Source organism: Cibotium barometz, chromosome 12, assembly GCF_041138505.1.
Source record: "Cibotium barometz isolate CiBa-2024 chromosome 12, ASM4113850v1, whole genome shotgun sequence".
Taxonomy (NCBI): domain Eukaryota; kingdom Viridiplantae; phylum Streptophyta; class Polypodiopsida; order Cyatheales; family Cibotiaceae; genus Cibotium; species Cibotium barometz.
The window spans coordinates 50,197,823-50,211,978 of NC_141057.1; positions in this window are offsets into that span (position 1 = coordinate 50,197,823).

The window sequence follows — 14,156 nt, forward strand, 5'->3', positions numbered from 1 at the left end:
CCATAACAGAGTTTCGGATCCGAAATGAGTCCGAATCGCATCTGAACACAACAAGAAAGATCCGGGTTGCTTGCCACACATTTTTCCATGCATGATTCGAATTTCATGCCTCTTTGGCGCCGTTTGGGCCAGTGTTGAAAATTTCTGCCATTTACCATGCTCGTGCATCTTTTTCGAGAACCCGGATTCGGACAGTTAGAAGTTGAGGATCCGGGACCCCATCAGAGAACGGACCACACAGACTTGTGTTAGGGAAGTTGCTCTATGTCCACATCACTCCGTGCATGGATTTGGGCATCGCAATCACTTCTCCCAGTGCGTCAAAGTTGGGGTGAAGATAGTGCAAAATCGCGATAACAGAGTTTCGGATCCGAAATGAGTCCGAATCGCATCTGAACACAAGAAAGATCCGAGTTGCTTGCCACACATTTGTCCATGCATGATTCGAATTTCATGCCTCTTCGGCGCCGTTTTGGCCACGGTTGGAAATTTTCATCATTTGGCACGCTCGTGCATCTTTTTCGAGAACCCGGATTCGGACAGTTAGAAGTTGACGATGCGGGACCCCATCAGAGAACGGACCACATGGACTTGTGCTAGGGAAGTTTCTCTATGTCCACATCACTCCGTACATGGATTTGGGCATCGCAATCAGTTCTCCCAGCGCGTCAAAGTTGGGTCGTCCCGACGAAGATAGTGCAAAATTGCCATAACAGAGTTTTAGGGCCGAAATGAGTCCGAATCACATCTAAACACAACAATAAAATCCGGGTTGCTTGCCACACATTTGTCCATGCATGATTTGAATTTCATGCCTCTTCGGCGCCGTTTGGGCCACTGTTTGAAATTTTCGCCATTTACCACGCTCGTGCATCTTTTTCGAGAACCCGGATTTGGACAGTTAGAAGTTGAGGATCCGGGACCCCATTAGAGAACGGACCACATGGACTTGTGCTAAGGAAGTCGCTCTATGTCCACATCGCTTCGTGCATGGATTTGGGCATCGCAATCAGTTCTCCCAGCGTGTCAAAGTCGGGTCCCGACAAAGATACTACAAAACCGCCATAAGAGAGTTTCGGATTCGAAGTGAGTCCGAATCGCATCTGAACACAACAAGAAAGATCCGGGTTGCTTGCCACACATTTGTCCATGCATGATTCGATTTTCATGCCTCTTCGGCGCCGTTTGGTCCACGCTCGTGCATCTTTTTTGAGAACCCAGGTTCGGACAGTTAGAAGTTGAGGATCCGAGACCCCATCAGAGAACGGACCACACGGACTTATGCTAGGGAAGTTGCTCTATGTCCACATCACTCCGTGCATGGATTTGGGCATCTCAATCACTACTCCCTGCGCGTCAAAGTTGGGTCCCGGCGAAGATAGTGCAAAATCGCCATAACAGAGTTTCGGATTCGAAATGAGTCCGAATCGTATCTGAACACAACAAGAAAGATCCAGGTTGCTTGCCACACATTTGTCCATGCATGGTTCAAATTTCATGCCTCTTCGGCATCGTTTGGGCCACTGTTGGAAATTTCTGCCATTTACCACGCTTGTGTATCTTTTTTGAGAACCCGGATTCGGACAGTTAGAAGTTCAGGATCCCGGACCCCATCAGAGAACGGATAACATGCACTTGTGCTAGGGAAGTTGCTCTATGTCCACATCACTCCGTGCATGGATTTGGGCATGCAATCACTTCTCACAGCGCGTCAAAGTTGGGTCCCGCGGGCGAAGATAGTGCAAAATCGCCACAACAAAGTTTCGGATCCGAAATGAGTCCGAATCGCATCTGAACACAACAAGAAATATCCGGGTTTCTTGCCACACATTTGTTTATGCATGATTCAAATTTCATGCCTCTTCAGGACCGTTTGGGCCACGGTTGGAAATTTCTGCCATTTGGCACGCTCGTACATCTTTTTCGAGAATTCCGATTGGGACAGTTAGAAGTTGAGGATCCGGGACCCCATCAAAGAACGGACCACACGGACTTGTGCTAGGGAAGTTGTTCTATGTCCACATCACTCCGTGCATGGATTTGGGCATCGCAATAACTTCTCCCAGCGCGTCAAAGTTGGGTTCCGGCGAAGATAGTGCAAAATCGCCATAACAAATTTCGGATCCGAAATAAGTCTGAATCGCATCTGAATACAACAAGAAAGATCTGGGTTGCTTGTTGCCACACACATTTGTCCTTGCATGATTCGAGTTTCATGCCTCTTCGACGGCGTTTGGACCACTGTTGGAAATTTCCGCCATTTACAACGCTCCTGCATCTTTTTCGAGAACATGGATTCAGACAGTTAGAAGTTGAGGATCCGGGATCCCATTAGAGAACGGACCACACCGACTTGTGTTAGGGAGGTTGCTCTATGTCCACATCACTCCGTGCATGGATTTGGGCATCGCAATCACTTCTCCCAGCGCGTCAAATTTGGGTCCCGGCGAAGATAGTGCAAAATCGCCATAACAAAGTTTCGGATCCGAAATGAGTCCGAATTGCATCTGAACACAACAAGAAAGATCCGGGTTGCTTGCCACACATTTTTCCATGCATGATTCGAATTTCATGCCTCTTCAGCACCATTTGGGCCACAGATGGAAATTTCCGCCCTTTGGCATGCTCATGCATCTTTTTCGAGAACTCGGATTCGGACAGTTAGAAGTTGAGGATCCGGGACCCCATCAGAGAACGGACCACACGGACTTGTGCTAGGGAAGTTGTTCTATGTCCACATCACTCCGTGCATGGATTTGGGCATCACAATCACTTCTCCCAGCACGTCAAAGTTGGGTCCCAGCGAAGATAGTGCAAAATTGCCATAACAGAGTTTCGGATCGAAATGAGTATGAATCCCATCTGAACACAACAAGAAAGATCCAGGTTGCTTGCCACACATTTGTCCTTGCATGATTCGAATTTCATGTCTCTTCGGTGCCGTTTGGGCCACTGTTGGAAATTTCCGCCATTTACCACGCTCGTGCATCTTTTTCGAGAACCCGGATTCGGACAGTTAGAAGTTGAGGATCCGGGACCCCATTAGAGAACGGACCACACGGAGTTGGGCTAGGGAAGTTGCTCTATGTCTACATCACTCCATGGATTTGGGCATCGCAATCAGTTCTCCCAGCGCGTCAAAGTTGGGTCCCGGGCGAAGATAGTGCAAAATCACCATAACAGAGTTTTGGGTCCGAAATGAGTCCGAATCGCTTTTGAACACAACAAGAAAGATCCAGGTTGCTTGCCACACATTTGTCCATGCATGATTCGAATTTCATGCTTCTTCAGCACCGTTTGGGCCACGGTTAGAAATTTCGGTCATTTGGCACGCTCGTGCATCTTTTTCGAGAACTCAGATTCGGACAGTTAGAAGTTGAGGATCCGAGACCCCATCAGAGAACGGACCACATGGACTTGTGTGCTAGGGAAGTTCCTCTATGTCCACATCACTCCATGCATGGATTTGGAGATCGCAATCACTTCTCCCAACAGCGAGTCGAAGTTGGGTCCCGACGAAGATAGTGCAAAATCGTCATAACAGAGTTTCGGATCCGAAATGAGTCCGAATCGCATCTAACACAACAAGAAAGATCCAGGTTGCTTGCCACACATTTTTCCATGCATGATTCGAATTTCATGCCTCTTTGGCGCCGTTTGGGCCAGTGTTGGAAATTTCTGCCATTTACCATGCTCGTGCAACTTTTTCGAGAACCCGGATTCGGACAGTTGGAAGTTGAGGATCCGGGACCCCATCAGAGAACGGACCACATGGACTTGTGTTAGGGAAGTTGCTCTATGTCCACATCACTCCGTGCATGGATTTGGGCATCGCAATCACTTCTCCCAGCGCGTCAAAGTTGGGTCCCGGGGTGAAGATAGTGCAAAATCGCGATAATAGAGTTTCGGATCCGAAATGAGTCCGAATCGCATCTGAACACAAGAAAGATCCGAGTTGCTTGCCACACATTTGTCCATGCATGATTCGAATTTCATGCCTCTTCGGCGCCGTTTTGGCCACGGTTGGAAATTATTACCATTTGGCACGCTCATGCATCTTTTTCGAGAACCCGGATTCGGACAGTTAGAAGTTGACGATGCGGGACCCCATCAGAGAACGGACCACATGGACTTGTGCTAGGGAAGTTTCTCTATGTCCACATCACTCCGTACATGGATTTGGGCATCGTAATGAGTTCTCCCAGCGCGTCAAAGTTGGGTCGTCCCGACGAAGATAGTGCAAAATTGCCATAACAGAGTTTTAGGGCCGAAATGAGTCCGAATCGCATCTAAACACAACAATAAAATCCGGGTTGCTTGCCACACATTTGTCCATGCATGATTTGAATTTCATGCCTCTTCGGCGCCGTTTGGGCCACTGTTGGAAATTTTCGCCATTTACCACGCTCGTGCATCTTTTTCAAGAACCCGGATTTGGACAGTTAGAAGTTGAGGATCCGGGACCCCATTAGAGAACGGACCACATGGACTTGTGCTAAGGAAGTCGCTCTATGTCCACATCGCTTCGTGCATGGATTTGGGCATCGCAATCAGTTCTCCCAGCGTGTCAAAGTCGGGTCCCGACAAAGATACTACAAAACCGCCATAAGAGAGTTTCGGATTCGAAATGAGTCCGAATCGCATCTGAACACAACAAGAAAGATCCGGGTTGCTTGCCACACATTTGTCCATGCATGATTCGATTTTCATGCCTCTTCGGCGCTGTTTGGTCCACGCTCGTGCATCTTTTTTGAGAACCCAGATTCGGACAGTTAGAAGTTGAGGATCCGAGACCCCATCAGAGAACGGACCACACGGACTTATGCTAGGGAAGTTGCTCTATGTCCACATCACTCCGTGCATGGATTTGGGCATCTCAATCACTACTCCCTGCGCGTCAAAGTTGGGTCCCGGCGAAGATAGTGCAAAATCACCATAACAGAGTTTCGGATTCGAAATGAGTCCGAATCGTATCTGAACACAACAAGAAAGATCCAGGTTGCTTGCCACACATTTGTCCATGCATGGTTCAAATTTCATGCCTCTTCGGCGTCGTTTGGGCCACTGTTGGAAATTTCTGCCATTTACCACGCTTGTGTATCTTTTTTGAGAACCCGGATTCGGACAGTTAGAAGTTCAGGATCCCGGACCCCATCAGAGAACGGATAACACGCACTTGTGCTAGGGAAGTTGCTCTATGTCCACATCACTCCGTGCATGGATTTGGGCATGCAATCACTTCTCACAGCGCGTCAAAGTTGGGTCCTGCGGGCGAAGATAATGCAAAATCGCCACAACAGAGTTTCGGATCCGAAATGAGTCCGAATCGCATCTGAACACAACAAGAAATATCCGGGTTTCTTGCCACACATTTGTTTATGCATGATTCAAATTTCATGCCTCTTCAGCACCGTTTGGGCCACGGTTGGAAATTTCTGCCATTTGGCACGCTCGTACATCTTTTTCGAGAATTCCGATTGGGACAGTTAGAAGTTGAGGATCCGGGACCCCATCAAAGAACGGACCACACGGACTTGTGCTAGGGAAGTTGTTCTATGTCCACATCACTCCGTGCATGGATTTGGGCATCGCAATCACTTCTCCCAGCGCGTCAAAGTTGGGTTCCGGTGAAGATAGTGCAAAATCGCCATAACAAATTTTGGATCCGAAATAAGTTTGAATCGCATCTGAATACAACAAGAAAGATCTAGGTTGCTTGTTGCCACACACATTTGTCCTTGCATGATTCGAATTTCATGCCTCTTCGGCGGCGTTTGGACCACTGTTGGAAATTTCCGCCATTTACCACGCTCCTGCATCTTTTTCGAGAACCTGGATTCAGACAGTTAGAAGTTGAGGATCCGGGATCCCATTAGAGAACGGACCACACCGACTTGTGTTAGGGAGGTTTCTCTATGTCCACATCACTCCGTGCATGGATTTGGGCATCGCAATCACTTCTCCCAGCGCGTCAAATTTGGGTCCCAGCGAAGATAGTGCAAAATCGCCATAACAAAGTTTCGGATCCGAGATGAGTCCGAATTGCATCTGAACACAACAAGAAAGATCCAGGTTGCTTGCCACACATTTTTCCATGCATGATTCGAATTTCATGCCTCTTCAGCACCATTTGGGCCACGGTTGGAAATTTCCGCCCTTTGGCACGCTCATGCATCTTTTTCGAGAACTCGGATTCAGACAGTTAGAAGTTGAGGATCCGGGACCCCATCAGAGATTGGACCACACGGACTTGTGCTAGGGAAGTTGTTCTATGTCCACATCACTCCGTGCATGGATTTGGGCATCACAATCACTTCTCCCAGCACGTCAAAGTTGGGTCCCAGCGAAGATAATGCAAAATTGCCATAACAGAGTTTCGGATCGAAATGAGTATGAATCCCATCTGAACACAACAAGAAAGATCCAGGTTGCTTGCCACACATTTGTCCTTGCATGATTCGAATTTCATGTCTCTTCGGTGCCGTTTGGGCCACTGTTGGAAATTTCCGCCATTTACCACGCTCGTGCATCTTTTTCGAGAACCCGGATTCGGACAGTTAGAAGTTGAGGATCCGGGACCCCATTAGAGAACGGACCACACGGAGTTGTGCTAGGGAAGTTTCTCTATGTCTACATCACTTCATGGATTTGGGCATCGCAATCAGTTCTCCCAGCGCGTTAAAGTTGGGTCCCGGGCGAAGATAGTGCAAAATCACCATAACAGAGTTTTGGGTCCGAAATGAGTCCGAATCGCTTTTGAGCACAACAAGAAAGATCCGGGTTGCTTGCCACACATTTGTCCATGCATGATTCAATTTTCATGCCTCTACGGCGCCGTTTGGGCCACGGTTGGAAATTTTTGCCATTTGGCACGCTCGTGCATCTTTTTCGAGAACCTGGATTCGGACAGTTAGAAGTTGAGGATCCGGGACCCCATCAGAGAACGGACCACATGGACTTGTGCTAGGGAAGTTGCTCTATGTCCACATCACTCCGTGCATGGATTTGGGCATCACTTCTCCCAGCGCGTTAAAGTTGGACCCCAGCACGCACCATTTAACACACTTGTTTATCTCCTTGGTTCTTGTCATGGTCTCTTCTTGGAGTAATTGGTTTTGTTGATTTGCATGGTACACAGCTAGATCAATGCATTCTAGCTCTACCACATGGTAGAGCTAGACCTCAAATGCAATTCTAGCTCCACCACATGGTAGAGCTAGACCTCAAAGCAGTCTAGCTCTACGATGTGGTCTAGGTTGGTAGAGCTAGATAAAATGCAATTCTAGCTTCTTGGTTCTTGTCATGTGAAGTAGATCTCTTCTTGGAGTAATTGATTTTGTTGATATGCATGGTACACAGCTAGATCGATGCATTCTAGCTCCACCACATGGTAGAGCTAGATCGGATGCAATAGTAGCTCCTTGGTTCTAGTCATGTGAAGTAGGTCTCTTCTTAGAGTAATTGGTTTTGTTGATTCTCATGGTACACATCTAGATCCGGGTTGCTTGCCACAAATTTATCCATGCATGATTCAAATTTCATGCCTCTTCGGCGCCGTTTGAGCCACGGTTGGAAATTTCTGCCATTTAGCCCGCTCGTGCATCTTTTTCGAGAACTCGGTCTCGAACAGTTAAAAGTTGAGGATCCAGGACCCCATCAGAGAACGGACCACACGGACTTGTGCTAGGGAAGTTTCTCTATGTCCACCTCACTCCGTGCATAGATTTGGGCATCGCAATCACTTCTCGACAAAGATAGTGCAAAATCGCCATAACAGGGTTTCGGATCCGAAATGAGTCCGAATCGTATCTGAACACAACAAGAAAGATCCGGGTTACTTGCCACACATTTGTCCATGCATGATTTGAATTCCATGCCTCTTTGACGCTATTTGGGCCACGGTTGGAAATTCTGCCAATTGCCACGCTCGTGCATCTTTTTTGAGAACCCGCATTCGGACACTTAGAAGTTGAGGATCCAAGACCCCATTAGAGAACGGACCACATGGACTTATGCTAGGGAAGTTGCTCTATGTCCACATCACTCCGTGCATGGATTTGGGCATCTCAATCACTACTCCCTGCGCGTCAAAGTTGGGTCCTGGCGAAGATAGTGCAAAATCGCCATAACAAAGTTTCGGATCCGAAATGAGTTCGAATCGTATCTGAACACAACAAGAAAGATCCAGGTTGCTTGCCACACATTTGTCCATGCATCATTCTAATTTCATGCCTCTTCGTCGGCATCGTTTGGGCCACTGTTGGAAATTTTTGCCATTTACCACGCTCGTGCATTTTTTTCGAGAACCCGGATTCGGACAGTTAGAAGTTAAGGATCCGGACCCCATCAGAGAACGGACCACACGGACTTGTGCTAGGGAAGTTGCTCTATGTCCACATCACTCCGTGCATGGATGTAACATACCCATTGTAAACAACAATGTACTTGCTTCAGAGTTGAAAAATAACAATGTACTTGTAAATAACAATGTACTTGCTTCAGAGTTGAAAAATATAACATACCCATTGTAAATAACAATGTACTTGCTTCAGAGTTGAAAAATATAACTTAGTTTGTCATTTTCATGATCAAAAAACTTCTATTTTTGGAAAATGAGCCTTTTTTGCTTAGAAATTTGTAATTTTGAATCCAAATTTGGAATCTACGCGTAATTTTACGCTTAAAATATGTTTTTTGAACTAAAAACGGGTACCCGGAATGGATTTAATTAAGCTTTTAAGCCTTTAATCTACGAACTTCCGACCTAAAATAGTAACTATCTAGGCGTCTAATCGACGAACGGAACACGCCCCCATGGTCACGGGGCAAGGCCGGACATTTTCGTCAAAAAAAAATTTGACCCCCCCGGGACGACGGCGGCGGGCGGTTGGCACGGGCCCCAGCACACGGGCACCGCCCGTGTAATGACCGACAATCCACCTGGGACACCCAAGTGTGTACACGACCTAGACGCACCCTCCAGCACACCCCTACATGTACCCCCTCCTCCCAGAACCCTCTATCCACAGGTGTCACGCTCTCTCTCTCTTGGGGACACCTCCACCCCCATGTGTCACACTTTCTCTCTCTTCGAGACACCTCCACCCCCAGGTGTCTCGCGCCCACACTCTCTCCCGAACACCTACACCACCCAGGTGTCGCCTTCCTGCACCCAGACGTCCACCCTCCAGCACCTATAAAAGGACCCTCCCAGTCCCCTTCTCCGAGAAAGCCCCCAGCAAGGCCCTAGGCGCAAGCCCTCCCTCAAGCTCTAGGACATGTCCTACACTCTTCCCCCCCCGGTGTGAATAGACTTAAACTATGTTTGTCCTCCAACCCTTGCCTTACTCTTCCCTAGGCCTCCCTAACCATGCACTCTTCCCTAGGCCTCCCTAGGCGTACACTCTTCTCAAGAGCTCTCCAAGTTAAGGACACCTCTCAATTCCCCCCCCCCATATGCGGCGACTTAAACTTAGGCTAAGAGGTCTTTCCTACCCATAAGCCCAACAACCTTTTCCTACCCCAAACGGACTCCGTTTTCGAATCCGTTTGAACCAGTAGAATTCTCTCTTTTCTCTCCAAGTTCCCAACCCCTTATATTCACCCCGTTCTCTCTCTATCCTCTTAAAACTCTAGTGCTCCTATGGCGCCGAAATGCCGCCGAAATGAAGAACCACGCGCTGCCCACCAAGGAGGGAATGAGCGAATCGCTTCCCTGCAACAATCGATTTCGCCCCTCTTGAAGCGAATAGGCACGAAAACGATAACCAGGTTGGTCATTTAACAAGTTTAAGTAAAATTCTCTTTATGAAGCTTAATGCAAAGATTCGAAATAATAGGAAAGGAACCAAGGTTAAACCCCTAGTATAGATGGCCTAAAGTACCTTATGGTTACTCTTAAGTAAAGTTATAAGAAAATAATTGTTACATATCCATAACGCCGCTTACGGGCATTACCACAAGAGGGGACGGCCTCTGGCTCACCACCCAGCCATAGAGGAAGAATGAGGATTGCCCCTCATCCCCCACCAGGCTATATAGTGTGTGGCCTGCCGTCCACACTAGCCTGGCCGCCCATGACTCCGCATGGGCGTCCTCTCCCACTGAACCCCGGATATAGCCATCCGGTTTGCCGTCGGTCATAGGCGTTACAGCCTATGTGACATTACCCCCCCCTTAAGAAGAGTTTTCGTCCTCGAAAACAAACTGGGGAAACCTTTAGGAAATTGTACTACGGCGTTCCCAGGTTGCCACCTGCTCATCCCTATCTGTCCATTTAACAAGTACCTTGTGGTACACTTTATGTCGGGTTTGTCTGTCTCGATACCCAAGAATCCTTTCCGGTTCATGTGGTATCTTTGGTGGAGTGATCAATTCCACCAAAATATCTAGAGAAACTACGTTCTCTAACCTGCGAACTGATTCTTCAGTCTACTAACATGGAAGATAGGATGAACTTGAGAACTCTCCGGTAACTCAAGTTTGTAGGCTACGTCCCCAATCTTCTTAAGGACCTTGAAAGGACCACAATATCTAGGAGAAAGTTTATCACACTTTCCCGTTTGCATGGTTGCTGACTGCGCAGGAATCTTTAAAAATACAAAGTCACCTTCTGCAAAGGTCACTTGTCTGCGTCCTTTATCGGCAAATGTATTAGCGCGATCTTGTGCGCTACGGATGCTCTCACGTGCAGCTTTGAGCATATCATTCATTTATCAAGGAACTCCTTGACAGATTGAATCTTCTCCTTTTCCAGGCCTACAGCCATCGGAGATCTCGGTTGGAATCCATACATTAACATGAGTGGTGTAAATCCAGTCGCTGAGTGTTTGGAGCTGTTATAGGCAAACTCCAATAAGGGCAAGTACTCTTTCCAATTAGATTGCTTCTTACTAATATAAGAACGCAACATATCCTCGAGTATTTGGTTAACTTTTCAGTTTGACCATCAGACTCCGGATGATCTACCATACTCATACTCAGAGTAGTATCCAACTTTTTGAAGACTTCCCTCCAAAAATGACTGTTGAACTTTCTCTCTATCCGACACTATATCTGCGGGCATGCCATATAGCTTGTAGAGATGTTCAATAAAGAGTTTTGCCAACTCTGGCGTTTTAACAGTTTTCTCGTGGTAATAAACTTTGCCAGTTTAATTCACCTGTCCACTACCACCCACACCGAGTCATTCCTTCGACTCGTCTTGGGTAAACCGGTAATGAAATCCATGGAAATGTTTCCCATTTCCCTTGAGGAATCTCCAGTGGACGGAGTAGTCCTCCAACCTTAAGACGTTCATGTTTATTGACCTGGAACTTACTGCATTTCAGCACATAAGTCTGGACGTTCTTAAACAAACTAGGCCAATAAAACTGTCTTTTTACTAGTGCATAGGTCTTCTGAATCCCAGGGTGACCCGCACTTGGACTATCAAAACTATACCCCGAAGGCTCGACTAGCCTCTCCGGACTAACTCTCGCTTCGCTACCCGCCGCACCTACGGCCAGTCTCTCCGGACTAGCATTACGTGTCGGCGAGGAAGGTGGGCGAGGTTGTGACAAAGTGCATACGCGTACAGCGCGCTAGACCTCTGTAAAGATAGGATCATGCTCACACAAGCCATGATTTGGTATTTCAACCAAAATCCCAAGGCAAATTTCATGCCTTGATTTTGCATCATGTCATTAGCACAGAAGCTAATGTACTGGAGAGCACTCTAGTAGCGCAAGTTCTTAGACTATGCTACTAGATATTTGTAGACTACGCTATCATGTTGCATCACCAACTTGTTAAAACTTCTCCTTGGAAAGCTCTACGGCCATAGGAGAAATAAACTAGAGCCAATCTAATCATGCATCACAAGGATCAGTTCCAAAGTTGAGAGATACTTTCTCTCTTAGAGTAACCTCTTTGCACAAGCATATGCTCTAGAATCTTGTTGAGTTTCTAACTACCATCAATCTACGGATGGTTAAACTCCACTCTAACCGAGAGTAAATGTAAGTTTTGAAATTTTTTTAATATAACAATCAAACTTCCTCTCTCTTATGCCATACTATATATGCGAGCAGATCATATAGTATGTGGAGATGTTTGATAAAGATTGTTGCACCACTACGGGTGTCTGGAGTTACATCCAATCACTTACAACTCTTTGTTGCTATTACCAGACACATCTTTTCAAGTATTGTCTGGACTCACACAACTATTCCAGTTTATGTGATATTTGAGGATATCCCTCCTTTCCCTCAGAAAGGTTTTTGTCCTCAAAAACTGTACTCTCAAGCGGACTACGTGCTAGTGTCATAGGTCCAAGAACAAATCTAGACCGTATTTAATATCATATGTTATATTCTTGAGTCCTTCCAAGAAACTTTTAAACATCTTGCAACGAAGATGTGGTATAGTGTCTACGCACATATGGTGGTACTATTGATAAAATGCTTTGCAACAGATCAGTGGTTTCACACTTGTAACAAAGTGCTTCATTGTTGCATATTATTACCCTTCATAAGCGGTTACACACTTATGAATCATTTGGGTGGGTTGTACCATTTATCAAGAAAATTCCAAACTACTAATAACCACATTATCACTCCACAGATAATGACTGAGCTTGCTGCGAAGCCATAGGTTGCTAGTTGGTAATTACACAAGCCCAATGTCTCATTACATCATACATTCAATATAAATGCAAACATCACAGTACTTCGTGATGATGAACTTAGGAATTTCATCCTATCCCTGTTTGGTGTTGGTATGAAGTATAACTATGAGAACATTATTTGCTGCCTCCTCATCATAGCGGCAAAGCTACCTACCCATCACAGGTGGCAATCTCTACCAAGCTATAACCAATGACAAGCAAATAAACGAGTACTCTTGTAAGAACTTCATAACCATATCTCACACCCAACTCATAATCACTACGGATTAAATGCCAGGGCTTGCAAAATTGAATGTTATCTGATAGGTAGAGGGGATCATCAAACTATGGATGACCTCGACAACTCATTAGGACTAGTGATGTGTAACTTTTAAGTTACTCCACTCTCCTTGCTTATTCCATACCATCGAAAAAATCGGTCCCTCGATTTGAGCAACGTCAACATATTTATGAGTACCTCGATACTCATGAATGTGGTTCGGTAATTTAAAATGTTGATCTAGAGTATCTTTCACTCGAGGATCTTAATTTTATTAGCAGCTATGTATTAGTAGTGAGTAACTACGTACCCACTATCATCACACTAGTAGCTCCATACTAGTCTGTGAGTAACTCCGTACCCAATGTCGTACCTCCCTCGAGTGGGAGTACCATATACAACCATCTATAACAAGATGCTTAAGTCACTTGCTGCTAAGAAGTGACTACACAAATTGACCCCTCCATTGCACATTGCAGTACAATTTCTGGTATTACAACACGAAATTTTGGACGTCCTTATCATAGAGGTCAACTTAAAAACTAGTGCATAGGTCTTGTGGAGTCTCGGCCGACCTAACCACACCACTGGTGACTTCCTACAAAAAATGTGGCGCCAAAGTCACCACCTATGTACTTTAACTCCGTAAAGTACATGGTCTTCATCTGTCATCTATGGAAAGTTGTAAAACATTCCCGCGAGATGGATTTTTATCACCCTAAAATTATTGTGCACTATTTTAGTGTGAAGAGCTTTTTTCCTGGGTACCATGGTTCACCCCAAGCTCATCTTTTGCTAAATTCTCCGATTTAACAAAAGATATGTCTGCCTCCGAACACTCCGGTTCAGCCCCAGACTTTGAGTTTACTTCTTAACACTCCGATTAAGTTAAAACTCACCAGATACAGTAGGATTTACCACTAAGCTCTCCGGCTTAGCCTTATCCTAACTCAGCCCAAGTTTATGTACACTTCATATGTCGGATCCGATACTAACAACAATCAGGCTCATCTGGAGTGAGATACTACTCACTATTGCCATGTAAAACCTTATTAAATCCTAGAAATGCTCCACTCATTTCCCAGGGGTCATACGACTTATAGGGTTTACACGCACATGAACTTTGTAAGCAACATAGCCTGTCATGCAATATTACAATTGCTTATGTAGGAAAGTAATATATTTTCCAAATTCATATGGTAGCAACTAAAATGTGCTCACAATTGCACA